At 38.1% G+C, this 21,005-nt stretch overlaps 1 protein-coding gene across 10 annotated transcripts in view; it reads right to left on the bottom strand.

Annotated features, from left to right (window-relative positions):
• The window catches only part of MARCHF1 (membrane associated ring-CH-type finger 1), a 763,974-nt gene that overhangs the window by 316,356 nt on the left and 426,613 nt on the right, over positions 1-21,005 (bottom strand). The gene's annotated exons all lie outside the window — the stretch shown is intronic.

Here is a 21,005-nt window from a genome sequence, read left to right as displayed (position 1 = left end):
AATGTAAATGTTTGGAGTACATTTAAGCTAGACCAGGCTCAGCTATCATGTTTGGTAGGTTAGGTGTATTAAACGCATTTTCGACTTACAATATTTTCAACTTAGGATGTCTTTATCAAGACATAATCCTATTGTAAGTCAAGGAAGATCTGTATATGGATCGAGTTATAACATATATGAAACCTGATGCTGATCAATACGTTAGCAACTAGTGCACACAGAATTGAAAATACTTTTATTTTTACAAAATTATTTAATAAAAAGTAAGAAACTTTTAAAAAAATAAATTTAAATTTTTCACCTTTAAATAATTTTGCTTTCAGATTTTGATGTTTATCAAATATAATTTATTTTTTAATTAAATAGATAACTGAATACTTAGAAAAATAATTCTTAATAAGTAATATGAAAATAATTTAAATGTTTTATATTTTACATTTACGTTAGTGGACATTGTTATTATAACATATTTGAATTTTCTGTATTTTGAACATAGTTAATTTTTTACTCTTTCAATCCTTTAGATGATTACTTTTGCTGGAATCCAAATTATATAAAAAATATTTATTGTAACCACATAATTAGTTATTTTGCTAAAATGAGAGCAAGAAAATAACTTTTCTTGAATAAATATATAATAATATATGAATTAGTAAGATTTTATTGCATCATTCCACCAAACTTTCTTGATCCATTGGGACACACATACACACGAGCAACAATCATTAATATATCTGTGAATTTTTGTTAATTTGTAGTTACGTAACAATATAGCTTTATACTTTCTAAAAGCAATTTATTGCATAAAGGTATATTTTTCAACATAGGAGGAGAGAGCATATTTATTTAAATGCATTAGCTTGATTTAAAACTGTTAAATATTCAACATATATCCTGAGTTTCCATCCAAGCGTCCTGTTCATGCCAATGTGAGCGACCCACTGTCATTCCACACTGACAGAAATCACTTGAGGAAGACAGAAGTATGTTTACTGCAGAACAAATTAGAATTACAGAGAAAAAGAAAGGTTTCAGGAGATTGGCATACCGACATCACCATAGGCAACAGCACAGAGCAGACACAGGAGAGCTGGACATCACTACAGCTTCACACCCTCAGGATCTCATCACCTTCAAGTGCACATTTAAGCTCACAGAACGTTTCTGATTCACTCCGTGAAGTATGAGGAATCAAACCATCCAACAAACATCTATTTGGCACCCACTTTGTGCCCTTTGCTCAGCGCTGGGGGAGAATAAATATGATGTTTCCTGCTGTCAAGGTGTGTCATCTACAAAATAGCTGAATGTATAAAAAGGGATAGGGGAAGAGAAGTAATAAAGCAAACAGAGTCAGTCTGGTTGGGGTCTGGTGGGAGAAAAGACAAGGGCTATAGGAAGTAGTATACAGGACTCTATGGAAAGATTGAAGAACGGAAACACATCTGTGAACTTTACTTGGCCACATAACACCAATAATAACAGTCAAAGACGTGTGGACGGGCACCATTTATTAAATCTGACAGCAGCCTGAACTCTAGTTCTTCTGCATGAGAAACATGGTAGTTTAATGTTTCTTGACTGTCACTCCCTTAAGGGAGTGTCATGAAAATGAAATATCTTGATTATGAGTCTACCCCAGTGAAAATATCTATAAATAAGTTCTTTGTCACTTCCTGAAGAAAGCTACATAAAAAAATGAATTGTGGGTCCTGTCTGCAGTATCAGATCCTATTTACTGGTGTATTTTCATTTTCTACAGGCCATGAGACTTGCTGCTCATTTTAATTTGCAGAAATGCAGTACTTCACAGCGCAGAGATGAAAAAGAAAATTTGGGGATGTCTCATTTTGAAAGTGCTGTTAAAAGAGTCCACAATAATGGGAAGCATTTGTCACGGAAATAAACATAGGAATGGGATCACTGGGACTTGCGGGTAATAACTGAGCCAGTTGAGAATTCACTTAATCTCTTTTTGCCAAGGCAAAGATGACACAATAATGTTAACTTCCACTATGGAGGGCTATCGTTATAGTCTGAAAGCTCCCGAGACCCACGGAAGATGGAATCTTAGAAGCGATTTAGTCCAGGCCCCGGCCTTCAGGCAAAAATGTGCCATTTTAGTCAGCTAAGTAGCTACAATATTATTATGGGGATTATGAATGTGTAAGCAAATTTCCCTACATTTAGGTTTCATCATTCTATAGAAGTTATCTAAGTTGTCTTTTTATTTTGACTCCTGTCTCTTGGGACTTCTCACACAGCCTGTCGAAGACCACCGGCAGCTCACTTTTTAATAGGTTTTCTTTTTGTTCTCTCACTATTATGATATTAGATGTCTACTGTTGATATCACATTAAAATATTAAAGAATAATTTTGTAAATACATTTTTATATGCCGGAGGACCTGAAATATACATAATTCAGCACCTGTGAGCCAGCTGTGCGGAAAACAAGCCGACAGCACTTTTACCTCACATCGTCACTTATTTCTAGTTGTCCTAGATGCATAGGAGCTGCTCCTATTGCTATCATTTTCTCCTGTCTATACAGCTCCTCATCACTGGAAATAAATGAAGACACCTAATGATTAGAAAGTAACTTTAATAAAAGGAGGCACAGTCAACCACATATCATTCATACAAACCAGGATGCCCAGAAATGCTGGCATCTGGACCGCATTTAGTTACGTTGCATGCATGAGATTCCACTCTTGACATCTGGACTTTGGGTACCTTTCTACCTGATCTGCTGATTTAACAGGAGAATTTGAGGCTGGTGAAACCTGAGGGTCAGATCTGCTGCTTTCCTCCAAACAATCCATTTTCCTACCTTTCAGGATGCACCGTGTGGCATACGTGCTTTACCTAATCACCTCTGGAATGCATTTTATTTAATTAATTAATTTTTTGTTTAAAGATTGGCAACTGACCTAACATCTGTTGCCAATCTTCTTTCTTCTTTCTTCTTCTCCTTCTCCCCAAAGCCCTGCCAGTACATAGTTGCATATTCTAGTTGTAGGTCCTTCTGGCTCTGCTATGTGGGATGCTGCCTCAGCATGGCTTGATGAGCAGTGCCATGTCCGTGCCCGGGATCTGGAACTGGTGAAACCCTTGGCTGCCGAAGTGGAGAGCATAAACTTAACCAGTCAGCCATGGGGCTGCCCTGGGGATGCATTTTTTTAACTACACTTGAATATGGATAGGTCCGACCTTATAGGAATTCAGAGTATTTTAAACATAACAAAAGTCAAAAGTAAAACATATTTGAGATGCTTTGCAAAGATATCTAGGTGGAAAAGGGTAATTGCCATATCGCAGATAATATGATCAAAGGTAGGAAAGTCAATTAAACATTTCACTCTATATTTTCACATGTTAAGCCTTGTTTTTATTTTTATTTTTTGCTGAGGAAGATTTGCTCTGAGCTAACATCTTTTGCCAATCTCCCTCTTTTTTTTGCTTGAGGAAAATTAGCCCTGAGCTAACAACTGTGCCAGTCTTGCTCTATTTTGTATGTGGGTCACTGCCACAGTGTGGCTGATAAGTGGTGTAGGACCATGCCTGGGATCCGAACCCACAAACCTGGGTCGCTGCAGCAAAGCATGCCGAACCCAACCACTATGCAAAGGACTGGCCCCTAAGCCTTGTTTCTGAACTGAGATTGGAAAAGGGAAACAGATGTTAATATCCTTTTCCTTCCATCTTCTATCAGAGTATGAACAATGATAACACATTCCATTCCACTTAAAAATATAAATAAATTCCATTTAATTTATTATTGATCCTTATTAAAAAATTAAAAATGACATACAGAGGCATTTTTTCCATTTTACAAGTGAAGATACAAAGGCTCATAATCACCAAGTCATTAAGGGTTGTTATTAATATTTTATTGTCTCTTAACTTGCTGAAAGATTGCAGTAAGTGATGCAGCTCTTAATTAAGGAGTCTTAAGATTTGCTCTGAAAAAATGATCAGATATTGTACTATATGGTAACAGACTACAGAGTGCCTCTACTAGAGATTTTAGAAGAATATTATGGTTGAAATATTTTTTCCCTGAGCTTATATATAGCGTTGCCAGATAAAATACAGATACTCGGTTAAATCTGAATTTCAGACAAACATTGAATATTTTTTTTTAGTATAAGCATGACCTAAACTTTGCATGGGACATACTTGCACTACAAAATTATTTTTTTTATCTGATACTTATATTTAACTGGGTATCCTATATTTTTATTTGCTAAATATAGAACTCACTTTATAGAGCACTGCTGGTAAATATTCAGCCAATATACCACCATTTTGAGCTCTTTGCCTGTCCCAGTCTGTATCGAATCTAGGGCCATTCAATAAATCTGTCACAAAATAGAAAATTAATGTTCTTAGATCTTTGTTTGGTGGATGAAGATATCAACAAGCCTTTGAAATACATATACTGTGATTACTGACCATTTCCTCTGGCAATTACTATAGTGGGATAAAGAAATAGTTCTTCATTTATTCAATGATAGAGCAAACTCTGATTTACTGGTTTTATAAATAGTGTCTTAAAACTAGTTTCTGAACAAAAGGGATTGATGGATGATTGCCAGATGTGCCCAAGTCCCTTAGTGGAGTAGCCCAGGGAACCGTAATGGTATGGAATGGTCTTACGTGGTCTCCCGAGAGACCCTCATATAGGTAACTCACCCCTGAGACCTGGAGACCAAATCCTTGCTTAAAGTACTTCTAGAAAGAAAGGGAAGGGAGCTTTATATTAAGTAAACTTAATACTTATAAAATAAACATATCTCATCTGAATATACACTGTTTCCTTTTCTATCTTAAAAGGTAATATATTTTATGGCCATATTTGGGCATTCATTCATTTTTTCTTAATATTTTAAATACATAAATTTTAAAATGAAGTGAGCCTAGCCTCTCTTCCCTCTGAGAGGTTGTGGAGACAAATGTAATAAAATAGCACTGGCACCTCCATTCCACTCCCCTCTCTCTCATGTTGACTGAGATCCTCAGTTGTAAGATCTCTTGGTACCTGGGAAGGTCAGATGTGTGGCTGAGCCACCAGGTTTTGAAACATAATCATCACAGTGTTGACTGATTTCAAACTACCCTAAATAAGTTTAATGAGATCTCTTTTATCTTTGACCTGAAACTGCAACCCTTAAACTTGCTTCTCAAACTTACATAAACATAGTTACACAGCAGCAGATAGCCCAAGCCAGAAGGCGGACACGACATCCATTTTAGAAAATGGTTAGTAATTGAAAAAAATACTTTATCTAAAAACCAATATGGTCGAATTAATGGGAAAGCTGTTTTTCTTTTTAAAGATTTTTAAAGATATAACAAGAAAACTCCAAAAAAAGTTTAGTGTCTGTCACTTTAAAGCTAATGCCCCTATCTCCAGGAATGTGAATTACTTTCCTCTGCAGTTAGCGACATTTGGGGATAAACTTGGAAAAGTACCTAATTTAAATCAATGGAAGTCCAAAGTAGAATAAGCAAATGAGGCAGTGTGTAGGGCTTAGGAAGAAAATATATATTTACATACATGTAAATAGAAAGAAGACTACGCTTTACTAAGCTTTAATGTGCAATGACTGTCACCTGCGTCCTCACTCAGTTTGCTTCACAGTTTTTTCTAGGCTCATGGAGGGGAAAGCGTGTACCCCTCGTGAGGAGGAATGGACAGTGGCTACCTCATCCAATCATTTATTTTCAGCACATTTCAAGCTTGCTTAGTTTAGACATGCCCTGTTAAATGGATTTTAAGATTATTTAATTTAGTTTAGTAAATTGATCTTCATTCATTGGACAAATGGCTTATAGCTGCCTTAAAAGAAACACTTGATGGAAGATAAAAAATAAAGTAACACAAGTCAAAAATAATTATGAAAAGGGATAGCAAGCTTTTCATCAGCCACATTACATAGATGAAGTAATTATGATTTAATCAGATCTTAAATGGAGTCATAAATAACAATACAATTTTTAAGATTACTATTTGAGGGATGCCTCATGTCCTCTATCATCCGTGGTGTACCCTGCCATCGTCATGCTTTGGGCTTTACAATGTTGGCTAAGGATTGTATGAAGCCATCACAATAGATAACATTTAAAAATATAATATAATAAATTTTAAAAACACGTAATTTTTTGAGGTCTATCTCAGTTTTTTTGAATTTCTGTTTTTATGTGTGATTTATGCAATATAATGATTCAGTATATAGCTAATTGTATATAACTTATTAATAAACATAGCAAAATGAAATACTTAGGAAATGTGTGCTAATATTTTTAAATAATAAAGTATCTCAATAAAAAAATATTGGAGACCCATGGCTTAAATTATCGTGAAGCAGTTTGTAAGGAAAACAGATGTTAGGGAGGCATTACCAAAAATCATCCAAATCCTGTGACTTGGTGAGTTCAATATAGCAAACAGGGAAAAGGATGGGGTCGGAGATTCTTCTGTCCATATAAGAAAAAAATGCAGAAAGTACAAATATAATTGAAGGAGAAAAGATTTTTTGTGATTGGAGGAAAGCTACATAGGATTTCTCACTTCCAAAGTGAAAATCATATAGCATTTTCCTTGGTGACGGTTTAGAAAAGAAAAGGCTTTTGGCAGGAGAAAATCTGAAAGACCGTTGATGCCAACAAATTCCAAGCCTAGAACAACATCACTCTTTGGGTCAAGGAACCTTCCTCCTATAAAGGTGGAGAGGCATTTTTGAAAGATAGGATGAAAAGGTCAAAGGTTATCCAAAGTTTGCCTTGAATCCTCTTCTCCCCCTGCCTCAAATTCTCTTGCCTAAGAGACTTTTCCATTCCAAATACAAAACTTTCAAATGCCACACTTTCCACTCCTTGAGTTCTGGATCCCCATTTCCAAGCGTTACCTGTGTATTTCTACCTTGATGTATTATTTACTCAACACGTACTTATTGAAGGGGCTCCTGAGTTGTGTCTATATTAGCAAGAGAATGTACTGATCATTTGTACTTTGAATATTCTTGTCTGAGTGAGAGTCATTTCTCACTGTTAACTACAAACTGCAGTTTCTGGTTTCATACATCTGTTTAATTAGGTCAGAGTCCATTCCTGAGAAATGAATCACGTATTGATGTGCAGGCCAAATCATTTTCTAACCTCTTCAGGCTGAAGACCACACAGTTGGAAATTCCTCAAGGCTCAGGTCCTCTGAAGGTTTCTTGGGTGGCAGCCTGAGGTCCTCTTCTTAGAGAGCATGACATCTCTCCTCTATCCTCACTGTTTTGTGCAGCAAGCACTGTTTTCTTGTTGCTGTTTAATTTCCGCACTACGTGACAGACACTGTGCTAGATGCTGAGGGTGCAAAATAGCTCCATATGGTCCCCGTGAGTTGGAAGCATGTATCCAAGTAAATAATTTACACAGTAAATTGTATCAATTATTTTAGCATAATAAGTGATATTTGAGTTCTGAGTTGATGCTTGAGCTGAGTTTCAATAACAAGCTGAAGTTCAGTGAGGAATCAGAGGATGACACGTATGAGATAATAGAAAATATATGTATTAGTCTCTGCCCCCGGTTCCTGGCACAGAGCTCATAAAACTCTTGTAATTTCGTAAGTGAAAAGAGCACTAGAAACATCTCTTGTTCTAATGAGGTGACTCAGGATGGGCTCCTAGATGGCCCCTGGATGGGGGCTGGTCACCAGAAATACCAAGCCATGATTAGAAACTTGGAATTTTCAGCCCCAGCTTCCATCTTCCAAGGAGAGGAGAGGGGCTGGAAATGGAGTTAGTAATTGATCACGCCTATGTGATGAAGCCTCCATAAAAATCCCAATAGTGTAGGATTCTGTGAGCTTCCAGGCTGGGGAACACATCTATATACTGGGAGGGTGACACACCCCAACTTCACGAGGACAGAATCTCTTGTGCTTGGGACCCTCCCAGACCTTGCTTTATGTATCTCTTCATCTGGCTGTTCATCTCTATCCTTTATCATGTCCTTTAATAAACTGATAAACATAAGAAGTGTTTCTCTGAGTTCTGAGAGCCACTCTAGTAAATTAATTATACCCAAGGAAGAAGTCATGAGAACCTCTAATTTGTAGCCAAGTTGGACAGAAGTTGTGGGTAACCTGGGGATCTGAGGCGGGATGGGATCAGTCTTGTGGGATTGAGCCCCTAACCTGTGGGATCTAATACTATCTCCAGGTAGATATGTTAGAATTGAGTTAAATTGTAGAAGATCCAGCTGGTGTCACAGGGAATTGCTTGCTGTGAGGAAAAACCTCCACACCTCTGGTGTCAGAAGTGTTATGAGTGTGCTAGTAGTGTAAGAGTAAAGGAAAAACACAAGAGGAGAACTGTAGGTTTCTCCAAAAAAATGTTAGGAAGAAGGAAAAGAATGGAGAAAACAGAGAGATTTGAAATGAAATGCCATATTCTAGGCACACAAGTAGTTTACCATGACCATGTATATTACATTAACATAACCAGAAACATTTACAGAGTCTTCACCATGTGCCAGGCACTGTTCTAATTGCTATAGACCTATCAAACCATTTAACCCTTTACCAAACCTATGAGGTAGATATTCTTTTCATCTCTATTTTAAGAATGAGGAAACTGAGGTACAGAAAGATTAAACACCTTGATCGTGGTCACACAAGTAATATTTTTGTAACCAGGACCTGAGCCCAGGCAGTGGGAATCCAGAAGCTTCATCATTAACAAAGAGGCTATGTAACATGGTAATTTCTTAAGCATTTCTACTAAATTATAAATGTAATTGGGGCAGGAACTATGTCATATTCTTTGATATCGTCTCATTACCATGTAGTACAGCCAAACATATTCAACAAATAAATGTTACATGATGAAAGAAAAAAGGTAAAGGCAATAGATTAAAGATTGACAAAAGAGATCCTGATCAAATTTCTCAGACCTTAGTCCCAGGATTGCCCGAATATTTCCAGAGTCACATGTGCTCACCCCTCATGTGCAATGAGAATCACGTCCTGATCCTGTTTCCCTTTTCTAACATATTTTATAGACCAGAAGTCATATACTCCCATATACACCATATCACCCTCTTATTTTACTTCTGCCTATACCCTTACAACAAATCTTTCTAGTAAGTGATTATTACCAAACTCCTACCTACAGACCAAAAAACCCTCTTAATGACAAATACCATTTACTATTTTTGGTGCAGTTTTAAATGTAGGAATGTATGCTGCAATTTCTGATGTTTTAGCGTCAAAATAAGGAAAAAGAATGTTCTGTGTTTATATCACAAAATATTCATAGTGTTTTGAAATTTTAAAATGGGCTCGCCTCCTCCTCATTTTTATTCTTTTTGTTTGTGGTTTGTTTTAGCAGAGATGACAAAATGCCAGAAATAAGAGTGGACTTTAGAGTCAGACTAGCTGCGATCAAACACTGACCCTTGCCCTCCATTAACTGTGTGACTTTGGGCAAATTACATGGTCTGTCTATGCCTCAGTTTCCACACCTGTGAGATGCAGTGATAATGATATCTGCTTCATTGCATTGTTAGAAGGATTAAATGGGTTAATATATATAAACCCTTACAACTATGTCTGCCAAACAGTAAGCACTATTTAAATGTTAGTTAGCATTATGTTCGTTTTTAAAGTATAACCAGATTTATTCCTTCATTCGTTTAACAGATATGTATTAGGAGCCTAATAGATGCTGGACATGCTTCTGGCAATGAGAATGCAGCAGCGAATGAATGAGAAAGCATCCCTACCCTTAAGAAGCCTACATTCTACTGGGGGACAAAGGCACTGACGAGAAAAGCAAGTCAATATCGTACATCAGATGGTAATAAGTGCTGTGGGGATAAATCAGTGCCTATAAAACAGGAAATGGGGATAGGAAATGAGGGTGCAGTTTACTATAGGACAGGGTGTACATATCTGAAGGAAATGAAGAAGGGAGGAATATAGCTTTGAGATGAAGTCTATTTCTCTGCAAAGAGCATATGTCAGATATCACTCAGGAAAACAGAAGCCATTCCTTGTATTCCAAGAATGAATGTCTTCATATAGGGTATTAGAAATTTACATAAGCTTTGGAGGGGCTGGGGAGGCAAGGTCAGGGAACCTGCTGCCAAAGACCTCGGCCATCAATATTGAATAGCTTTTTACAAATTGAGGTTCTTAAGAGTTTAAACCATTGCGAATCTCAAGAACCTCCAGAAGCTTTATTGGTAGAATCTAATCCAGAGCCATCTAGGGCAAGATGTTTTAAGAAATATGATGCTGAGGAGTCCTTAGAAGGGGATAGTAAAGATGTGGAGGTAACAATAGACATCCCTCCACACAGAGGGAATGGCAAATGCAAAGGAGCACATGTCTGATAACGGCCCGGGAAAAGCAGGAAACCAATGTGGCTAGAGCAGAGGAAAGATTTGAGCGTGGAAAGAGATGAGGCTTGAGAGATAGGGGTGGGGAATGAGCTGAGGAGCATAAGTTTAACTGGGTTTTAGAAGGATTGTTCTAGCTCCTTTGTTGTGATAAGACTACAGGAAGACAAGGGCAAATTCAGTAAGACCAATGAAGTGGCTCTTGCAGTAACCTTGTGAAAAGACTATGATGGTTGAGGCTAAGGAAATAACACTGAAGACAGGTAGATAGATTCTGGATTTATTTTTATTGCTTGGATGTAGTTTGGGGGAGGAGGTAGGAAAAGGGGTGAGAGGAGAATAAAGGATAACTCCAAGGTTTTGGACTAGAGCATTTAGGAAAATAGAGTGGTTATTCAATGAGGTGGGGGCAATATAAAATGTTAGTTTTTTGAGACGAGGAGATTAGAAATTTGGTTTTAGGCAAATTAAATTTGCAATGTTTATGAGACTCCAAATGGAATGTCAAGAAGAGCGTTAGAATAATGAGGATGGTTTTCAGGGGAGAGTCCTGGGATGCAGGTATAAATTTGGTAGTAATCAGCATGTAGATGGGTTTTAAAACCAAGAGACGAATGCAATCACTTAAGAAGTAAGTGAAAATAGATAAGAAAGGGAGTTTAAGGATTCAGTCCCAGAGGAGTCCAAAATTGATAAATAAGGGGACTATGCAGAACTGTAAAGAAATCTGAGGGAAAAAATGGCTAATGAAGTAAGTAGGAGAAAAGGCATGAGAGTGTGACGTGTCCTGGAAGTCAACTGAAGGGAATGCTATAAGGAAGAGGAAGTAATCACCTAGGTCAAATGTGCTGTCAAAAGAAAAACCGAGACTTAGTCAGTAAATTAGGAAGGTGAAGGTCACTGGTGAGCATGACAGTGCAGTTTTGGCAAAGAAGGAAAAATGCTTGTTTGAGTAGGCTTGAGAGAGAAAGGGAAGGGATTAATAGCAAGTATGGACAATTTTCTCAGCATTTTTGTTGCAATGGGAATCGAGAAATAGAGTACAGCTTGAAGGGTGTGTTTGATTATGAGATTTTTTGTTGTTTAAGGTGGCAGTCATGACAGAATGCTTGTATGCTGATGGGAATGATAGAGTACAAGGGAAAAATTGATGATTTCTGAAAGAATTTCTCCAGTGACTTTGAGTAAGATGGAGGGAATTGTTTCTAATGCACAAGTCAAGACATTGCCTTAGCTAAGATCATGGACACTTAATCTTCAGGAAAAGGAGGGAAAGTGTCAAGTATATGGGCACAAATCAAGGGATGGGTAAATGACAGCAGAAGGGTTTATGAAAGTTCTTTTCCAATTGTTTCTATTCTGGTGATATATGAAGCAAAGATATCAGTTGACGGGGAGGATGAGAGAGGAGGCCTCAGGGGTCTCAGAACAGAGGTGAAAGTATGAAATGTTTGATCAGGTTAGTGAGAGAGTGAATGAACTAGAAAAACAGGGATTGCCTAGGAGTTCTATGGATCTGCTTGCGGTAAGTGGCCAGGAAGTTAAAGAGAGACATCAGGAGGCTTGCCTACTCTTTTCCAGCCACATTCAGGGAACAGATGAGTGTCCAGAGTAGGCAAAGGGTTAGATCTAACTAGACTTGGAGGATTCCAATCAAATACCTAGAAGGGCAAAAAGGATATAAGCAAGATGAATGGTGCATACAAGGGAGTGATTACAATGATGGATCATGGAACCCAAGCTGTGCAAGGAGGATAATGAGAAGCTCATTGGGCTAAAGATAGTGCAAAGCGGTAAGATCAATAGATTCAAGGTCTGGGGGAGGATATTTAAAAATTGGTGGAGATGGGTTCTAGAGAAAGTAAGCTAGAAATATAGGCAGGGTGGTCAGAGAAGGGTGTATATGAAAATGCGATTATGGAATGGGCAGAGTTATTATTAATGACAAGGTCTAAACTGCACTATATAAAATGGTAGCCATGAGCCACATGTGGCTACTTAAATTAATTAAAATTCAATAAAATTAGAATTCACTTCTTCAGTCACACTAGCTACATTTCAGTGCTCAATAGCCACATGTGGCTACTGGCTACTTGTCTTACTCTGTTTGGGCTGCTGTAACAGAATACCACACACTGGGTGACTAATAAGCAATAGAAATTTCTTTCTCACAGTTCTAGAGTCTGGGAAGTCCAAGATCAAGGCACTGTCAGATTCAGTGTCTGGTGAGGACTTGCTTTCTGGTTCATACCTGGCCATCTCTTTGCTGTATCCTCACATGGCAGAAGGTATGAGAGAGCTCTCTGAGGTCTCTTTCATAAAAACAGTAATCCCATTCATGAGGCCTTCATCCTTGTGACCTAGTCACCTCCCAAAGGCCCCACCTCCAAATATCATCACATTAGGGATCAGGTTTCAACACTTGAATTTTAGGGGGACACAAACATTCAGTCTATAGTACTACTGTCTTGGACAGCATCGGTACAGAACATTCTCCTCACTGCAGAAAGTCAACAGAATTGTCTAAGGTATGGACATAGGAAGGGATGGCTTAGTTAGGATGGAGGCAAGGATACTGTAGAAAAGAAGGACAAAGAAATGATGAATAAGATAATTTGAAGGATAAATATAGGAATAATTTTTAAGAAAGATATCAATTTTGAACAGGAGAGAGAACAATTTCGAAGGTCACTATCCAGGGGCTAACATTTTCAGGAACGACAAGGTATTGATCAACGGCCTGTAGATAATTATAACAAAGAGAGGTAGTAGGCAGTACAGTTTGATAGAATGAGCTTCGATGCTAGTGTTTTTTAGAGAACAGGGAGGCACAGTGATCTGAAAGGAATTAGAAATTATATCAGATAACATATAGAGGAATGAGGAACGGTTATCAGCAATTCCGTTACCTGTGGAAGCAGCTCCCTGCATTACACTCCCCCTGCTTAAATACTCAGAGCATTTTCTACTTTCCTGATTAGACAGACATATATTCTTATTTATATACTTATTGTTTTTATTATTTACTTTTTTATTTTTCATTGCACTTATGGTCAATATGTTCTGTGATATAATAGGCTTGCTTTTTATAATAATTGTGTATTTTTGGATATATAATATTTAAATTCTGGAAATCTCATTAACCTGAGAGAAGCCAGTTCTCTGTCATCACTGGTAAAATTTCTGCTAGATTCCAAACTTGACCTATTTTTGGCTTCCTAGTACAACATCAGGAACAGACTAGCATCTAATAAATGCATAAATATTCAGGGAATTATGTTATGCAAGTCTGAAATACATTACCGTTGTTCATAATCATTTTATTTTTCTGACTTCATACTACTCAGTATAATTAACCTATATTTCAAACACCAGAGACAGAAATAAGCTTCAAAGCTCAGGGGACACCTTGTGAAGAGAAAAGAGGTCACCAAAATCTTGTCAGGTCACAGTTTTGAGAGCTCCATTATATATGTTTTAGGAATAATTTTTTCCGTGCTTTATCTTGGCAGCATACAAACAGTAATTAAATTTTCATCCTGAGAAGGTGAGTAATTGTCTTCCTGATTTCTTAGTTAGATCCCATGGAGATAAATGACTTTACTAGCTCACATGGTGAGTAATTTTAACACCGGAACTTGTAAGCGGAAAACCTAGAATAAAAGGTGTTATCTAAAGATCACAAAGCGGAGATTCCCGATTAAATTATTCGAACATTGTTCCTATTTTGTGTTTTGTTTTCTCATTTTTAAAGGTCAACACATTTCTTGTGGATATAGATCCACAGCATTTATTCCACAATATGTTTGACAAAGGAGTATTTTTGCCATGGAAATTTATGAAGTCTTTCGACTCACAGCAATGAAGGGAAACAAAAGGCTAAAAGAGTTGCCATCATTGCGCAAGAGAAGCAGGGGCTCTGGGGTCCATTCCCATGAATACCGCACCATTCCCTGAGGCTCCGGATCTCTTTCCCCCTGACTTGGGCGCTCCTGTCAATTGGTGGAACATTGATTCCTTTTACCATCTAAGGCTTAACAGGAGCAAAGCAGGTTACAGTGCAAAACAAATTCTCCTGCACTTCTGTTTTCCTTCCTCTAATATATATTTCTCGATAATTGTCCTCCTGGAGATGATTAATAACATACATGATGGCTTTTTCTTTTATTAGCAAATAATTTTGGTAAAAGATTGTGTCCTGCTTTGTATTTTACAATCATCAAATGATACTATCCAGTATTAACCTGTCCTTTTCAAGAAACAGGGGAGGGCTTCCACAGAGAAAAACAACGGCAACAAAAGACAACGCCCTCAGCCCATTGGCATTTTAACAGTTTATTTTAAACAGGTAGAAAATAAAAAATAAAAACGTCAAATGGCCTCATCTAGTCACTGAGTTTCACATTTTAAGTTAACAAAGCAAACAGAGGAAAAAAGTATGAACACCACGTCCTAGCTAGTTCTTTTCCAGACTAGAAATCTTTTAAATGCATAATATAGAGCAGTGATTTAAAATATGTCCTTATTATATATTACTTCATTCATTCATTCTTTTTTTATTTCTTTCAGTTATTCATTTATTGCCCCAAACCTTAGACAGATATCTAATACACAGAACGTATAAGAGTGGAACTGCTGCTTGAAATGGGAGCAGACCCTTCAAGCTTGCTCACAATCCAACTAGATGGTCTACTGAGGTGCTGTATAGCTTAGTTCCAAAAATACTTCTTAAGAAATTTGCTGCTTGAGTTGGGAAGGTACAAGCTGCTGCAGTTGTCATCATGTGGCAAATATCTGTCATAAAGAATACAGGTAGAGGGGCCAGCCCAGTGGTGTAGTGGTTAAGCTCACTCCCTCCGATTCAGCAGCCTGGGTTTCGCAGGTTCGGATCCTAGGTGCAGACCTACACACTGTTCACTAAGCCACGCTGTGGGGTGGTATCCCACATACAAAACAGAGGAAGACTTGCGCAGATGTTAGCTCAGGGCCAATCTTCCTAATCAAAAAAAAAAAAAAAAAATACAGGCATAAATACAAAAAGTATTATAGGGGCCAGCCCAATGGTGTAGTGGTTAAATTCATGCATTCCACTTCAGTGGCCCGGGGTTCACCAGTTTGGATTCCAGGTGCAGACCTATGCATTGCTTATCAAGCCATGCTGTGGCAGGCATCCCACATATAAAATAGAGGAGGATGGGCACAGATGTTAGCTCAGCAGTAATCTTCCTCAAAAAGAAAATTATATTAAGTAGGTTCCTTAATAAATTATATTAAGTAAAGAATTATTCATTCATGTATTTATTTATTTTTTTCACCATAAGGAAAGAAGATGATGGTAGAAGAGAAGCAACTTCAGAGAACATTATGGCAAGAACTGCGAAGGGTCTGAGATTATACCCTAGTTTCATGTTAATTAGTTAGCCACCACAGTTTCATGGATGCTGACATAAGACATGAGATTCCAGGGTCAGAGAAAAATGACTTTATTACCCATAGCAACGGCCATAGCCAGAGGATTAACATTTCTGCCAGTTCCTTGAACCAAAATTTCCACAAGATAATGCAAAGAGGGCTTGGTGAACCTGCATGCACAGTGGGTTGTATACAGGAGAGCAACTCTGAGCTTAGGGAACCCAGATCTTGTAAAGGCCAGTAAGCCCACGTGAACTTTGCCCTGGAGAGAGACATTATCTTTATCATATTGGACAGTAAGCAAACCTGTCTTTGCTTTGATGGAGACACCATCTCTATCTTCCAAGACTGTTTGCTATACAGTACACACATCTTTGAAAAGACAGTTTGGAACACAGACAGTCAGTGCCTCCACTCACAAGATGCGCAGAAACGCAAGACAACCGTGGAGAACTGCCTTCCAACACATTACGCAAACAAATGAAAAGGGGAACTGGGTAAATAATTATCAAAAATTTACATAGTATTCTCCCCAGCTTTTTGAATAGCTAATTACTATTTCTAAAATTTATGTGAGAAAATGTTAAGGAACTGTACTGAGCCTTTGACACATAGTTGAAGCTTAATGAGTGTCTTTTGAATAAATGTATAAATTAATTGCAATGATTTTTCTTTTAAGTCAAGATAAAGGGACATTTAGTAGCTTCCCAAAAACATTCACTGAAGCCTCATTATAGCATGTAAGAGTGAGCCAGAGAGCCACCATATGTCAGGCAGGCAGGAACCAAGACTAACAAAGAAGTGCTCACAGGCAGCAAGAATGACTCAGCCAGAAAAGAAACTGATTACCTACTTGACATTTGATCTCTAGTCAAACAGGATATGAACATTCACCATGGTCCTCAATAGCTCGGATTAATGCCAACTTTTACATCAATTAAATCGTTTCACCCATTTCCTCATTTTTCTTGCATCATCCCAGAAAATAAAGCAGTGCAAGATGGTGATTCAGAACTACAAGGCCACTGAAGTCTCAGGTATAAAGTAACATTATTTCCCATTAGAGTCTGTCATCCTTCAGGACTCAGCTAACTGTGAGACGAAACTTTCCTCCAAGGCTGCATAGGTTTAGTAATTTTCCTCTATGTTATTATAGCATCCTGATTGTAGCATTTGGCACTTTATATTGTAGTTGTCTATTTACCTGTGTGATTCTCCACATAGGTATATAAGAACATTTAAAGAAAGCATTGAACCATAATCTCGGCTATGTACTCAACATGCTCAGTACAAAGCTATAGATTTATAAGTATATAGAGAATCAATGAATGAATGATCAATTAATGAAGAGATCAGCTTCATTGCCAACCTCTGTAAGAATGGAGACAGGTATACACTGAAGTTTCTTTAAAATCAGCTTGCTGAAAGATAAGTACTCTCATTCACCCATGCATACACATATGCAGTTCTACCTACAAACGAGCGAGTATAACAATGCATTTGCAATGGCTAGAAAGTTTGCAGCACCAAAGTTTGCAGCAGTTTAAATGATTAAGATGTGTACTCATGCAATTAGGGTAACAGTGACTTGGAATTGTTTAGCTTCATTATTGCCCTTCCTGTGTTTCCTCTTTCAAAATGTCAATTAAACCCTCCTGTACATAGGAATAAATCATATTAGGACAAGCTGCTTTTCTGAGATAGCTACACTTCCTGGGTGCTTGATGAACTGGCTCAAACGGTGATGACTGGCAGATGATAAGCACCATATTTGCTATAAAAAGGTAACTATCTCAACCTAAACATAACACCTGCCACCTGAACCGAAAGTGAGGGTGAGCACATTTCTTCACAGTTAATTGCTCATGTGGTTAGCCACTGCCCTTCCAAAGTCTGAGGGGCATAGTGCAGGGGGAGGCAGAAAGGACAGGTAATGCTTGAGGGTTTCTATCTGTAAGCCTGCTGTCCCACAAACTTCAGGAAGTCTCCTGATGGATGCTGTGAAAGAAGGCTTCTGTTCTGGTTGGGCTGCATATGGAGGGTGGGGGTAGCTAATTTTTGCTTTTTCTTTTCTGAGTTTACTGATGAATAAGTAGAGACTTTAACTGCATATATTGCCAGCAGGCACGCTGGGTGAGTGCCTGAATTATCACTTAGATGCAGGTAATGAACAGACAATGCCCCTCTCTTCCCTCAGAACTAACCCTTGACCTTCCTGTTGGACATCACTGTTCAGTCATGCAGTACACAGGACCCCGACCACCCAACAATAAACACATACGTGACTGAAAACAGGAAACGAAAGCTCCCAGAGGAAGTGGCTCAATTACTTCACTGTGAGCAGCACTGATGGATGCTTTGAAATCAGTGTTTTGTAAAATAAAAATGATTTTCTAAAACCAATCATAAAATATTGTGTGCAAACATTTTCCTCTGATTACATTTTCATATTTTTCTTTGATTGTGTCTTCTTGTTTTCTGTTGAATTTATGTTAAATATATATTGTGCTGAAAAAGAACCAAGAATAATTTCTTGTTCTATTCAAGTTAGGATTTATTAGCATGCGATTAATTATAACAATAGTAGTGATGATGAAACCAAGAACAGAAACTACAGGATTCTGTTGGGACTTCGTTTTATTGTTTGACCATAGCACTGTCTGGAAGTCAAGAAAGCTGAACTCTGGTGCCAGCTCTACCGCACTGTAATCAGTCATGCCACGTGAATTCATCATTTTATTTCTTTGTGCTTCAGTTTTCTGATCTTTAAATGGTCAATATAAGGCATTCTATCCTTTCTGTTTTTAGGGCTTTCTGAGAATCTAAGGATGTCCGTACCCTTCTTGAAGTTCCTTCCTTTGACTGTGTTTTTCTTCGTTTTCCTCCAACTGTCCTGCTATGGCACCCCTTCTTCCCAAATTCTCGTAACTTTCCACCTAGACTTGTATAATAGTCTCATTTTTTATCTCTCTCCTCACTTCTCCTCTGTCTCTAGTCTGTTGCAACTACAGTTGACATACCAGTGTTCCCAATCCCTCTCTCTGATCCTGGCAGTATCCTCATCAAAAATAGTTAATTTTCCCAAGTGCCTGAAAAAGGGAATTGAACAAATAGAAAGTTACTACCTTACATGATGACACTTCCCTCCCACAGCCCTTGTACCACAGGATTGGGAGATGGGAGTCATTCATGCTCCTCATAGCCATTTCTAGATGATTCTTTTGCACCCCTCTGAAACACCTCAGTTTTCAAATGCATGTCACCAAGCTACATTATCCCTACTAATTCAATGCAGCCAATTCACCCTTGATCTACTCTCCTTCATTTCTTGATTATTTTAGCTCTTATCTCATTGCGCATTCTCTCCACAACTCCTGAATAATTCTTGGTAATTTCAGCACTGCAGCCTGTAATTCCATTGATCTCAACTCCTTTACCTCACCATGGCCAATCTCTACTGAGTCACAGTATATATATACACGGTGTCATTACCAGCAACTGCATTACATCCTTAATCTCCAGGTCAAATATCTCACTCTTTTCCCAGTACTTCATATCTTTCTAGCTCTTTACCTCGGTATCTGACTCCAACAATTCTTTAACCCACTGGCATATATAATTTATTGAACCCACCATCTTTTTCTGTCCATTGTCTAACTTATGTTCTCACCTTTATCCCTACCAAACTTAAATTCCATAGTCCATCATTATAATCACTTCCTGTACTCATCCTCACATTCTTTCCATTCTCATGACTTTTCATGCCTGGAAAAATTCCAGGATTGGTAAACTCCATTTTGATGCCTACTCAGTACCTGCCTATCTGAAGATGCTAGAAAAAACTTACACAACTATACTAACTGGTCTACATCGATATTATGACTACCTACTTTAAGTGGACCCAGCAATCACATTGCATTTACAACATATCTTCTTTCCTCATACCTCTAGCAATTCCTCCCCATCCTTGTGCTCAGATGATGACTTGGGTTTCTACTGCACTGAGAAAATATAAGCAATCAGAAAACAACTTGCACATATTCCCACCACCCCATCTACCCAACAAATTGCAACTGTGTCCATGTAATCTATCTTCCTGCTTTTACTGTGGACAAATTCTCCCTGATCCTAGGTAAGCCCATGCTCTCTAGTGCTCTACTTGGGCACTAGAAACCACCCATCTCCTCTTGCCTAGAACATTATTCCAACAATTTTCTGCTTTCTGTTGTATCAATATTGTTTTCCTGTCTACTTCACCCTTTCCATCAGTGTACAAACATGTTTTATTTTCTCCATATTAAATTAACAAACTGTTTTATCCTCTAGCAGTCACCCTATTCCTTTGATTCCCTCTCCTCCAAAAGTTGTTCCGAATCCCTTTTCTCAAATTACTTCCTCTCCCCTCACTTCATTATCCAACTGCAACTAAACTTTTACTTCTACTATTTGACTAAAATTTCTCTTTTCAAGGTCACTTATGACTCCACATGGTTAAATTTAATGGTTGGTTGTCAGTTATCACTTTATTAGCAGCACTATATACGATTGATTACTCCCTTTGTCTTCAAAACACTTTTCACTTAACTTCTAGGACATAGGACTTCCTCATCGTCCTCCTACTGCCTTGTCCTCTATTTCCATCTTCTTTTCCGATTTTGCTTCATTTTCGTTCCTAAACATAGGAATACCCCAAGGCTTTGGCCTCAGACCTCTTCTTTTTATCTAGGCTTAGTTCTTGACTGACATCAATAGTCTCATTGCTTTAAATACTACCTAAATGTAGGTGCCTCCCAACTGTCCATATCCTGGCCCTCTCTCTTGAACTCCAGATTGATATTTACCACTGAATTCTTGACATCTTCATCAGGATGTCTAATAATTAGCTCAAACATAACATATTCAAATACAGACTCCCAATCTCACCCACTACACACACACACACACACACACACACACACACACACACACACAGGCCTGCTTCTCCCTGTTTTCCCTTCCTTACTAAATAGCAACAAGGTGGGTTTTGCAATAATTCAAGCTATGCTATTTTTCATGCACATGAGTCTCGCTGCAAGTCAGGGCCTTAGTAATTGTCTTTCCTCAGCCTTGAAGTTGCTTCCCAGTATCAACATACCCTGCTCCCTCATGTCCTTTGTCACCTTCTCAGTGAGACCTCCACTGATCCCCTTCCCC

The sequence above is a fragment of the Equus caballus genome, chromosome 2 (genome assembly GCF_041296265.1).
Source record: "Equus caballus isolate H_3958 breed thoroughbred chromosome 2, TB-T2T, whole genome shotgun sequence".
In the NCBI taxonomy this organism is placed as follows: domain Eukaryota; kingdom Metazoa; phylum Chordata; class Mammalia; order Perissodactyla; family Equidae; genus Equus; species Equus caballus.
The sequence above is the reverse complement of the archived record's forward strand: the minus strand, read 5'-3'. Positions and strand labels throughout refer to the sequence as shown.